Source organism: Penaeus monodon, chromosome 32, assembly GCF_015228065.2.
Source record: "Penaeus monodon isolate SGIC_2016 chromosome 32, NSTDA_Pmon_1, whole genome shotgun sequence".
Lineage (NCBI taxonomy): Eukaryota > Metazoa > Arthropoda > Malacostraca > Decapoda > Penaeidae > Penaeus > Penaeus monodon.
In genome coordinates this window covers 5,678,883-5,679,862 of record NC_051417.1, presented here as the reverse complement: position 1 = coordinate 5,679,862, position 980 = coordinate 5,678,883, and the positions used below count along the sequence as shown (strand labels likewise).

Sequence of the window (980 nt, the reverse complement as noted above, 5' to 3'; positions counted from 1 at the left end):
GGCAAGAGAACATACGAAGAAGTATGACATATCAGACGTTTCTACGATTAATTCTAGGTAACAACATACGCCACGCTAACCAAACAGAAATTGCAAAAATGCCTTAACCAGCAACCTACGCACTTCGTACCAAAATCGTTGAAAATCGACCACTGTGAAATAACACTCTACATTCTCCTAAAACTAATAAAAAAAATCATGAAACGACCACCTACGCCATCACATACCACTCGTGATGGGAATATCTTACCCTCTCCGTTGTATCTCCTTGACAAGTGAAACTGAATACTACATCCAAATATACACGCAGGCCCAAAATTCAAAATATACAATTTATTTTTCTTTTATAGTTTCAAATAAAAACCTGACGGTAGGTATCCATGTCAATCCTACGTAAGAAATGGAGCAAAGGGGGGAAGGGGGAGAGGAGGGTGAATGTATATATACATAAATTTACATGAATGAAAACCCTCGGAGGATTCAAGCTTGGGAAAACATCAGGTGCCGCGAGTACTTGTGTCCTTTTAGCATGAAGTCGACAGGAGGTCACTAGATGTAGTTTTTTTCTTTCGAAGTTCAAATATCAACAATGTTCAAACGTTTATCCAGATAGCCCAGATCGAATTAAACGTTACCCTGTCCTTGCTGGAATTCAAAACTAAAATTCAGAAAACAAACACTAAAAGTTAAAAATCGTTATTAATGCCGCGTTACATAATAACAAAAACACTTTGGTAAAGAAATTTACTGTTCTGACATCTGGGAAATTCCCCTTTCGTATGCCAACGTAACATGTGAATCCATCCTTGTTACAGGGTCGTTACAAGCTCCCCGTGCCGTGTCGTGTTACACTTTCCTCTCTCAAGACAGTGTACCGACTACAAACATACCTCGGCAACATAGTCAAGGAAAAATTCAAAGCGAGCGTGTGGTATTCCCGTATTACTTAAGCGTTACTGATGTTACTGATATGCGTCTTT

At 39.0% G+C, this 980-nt stretch overlaps 1 protein-coding gene across 1 annotated transcript in view; it reads right to left on the bottom strand.

The window, feature by feature from the left end:
• The window catches only part of LOC119593385 (serine/threonine-protein phosphatase 2B catalytic subunit alpha isoform-like), a gene marked incomplete in the record, with an annotated part of 201,939 nt that overhangs the window by 200,093 nt on the left and 866 nt on the right, over window positions 1-980 (bottom strand).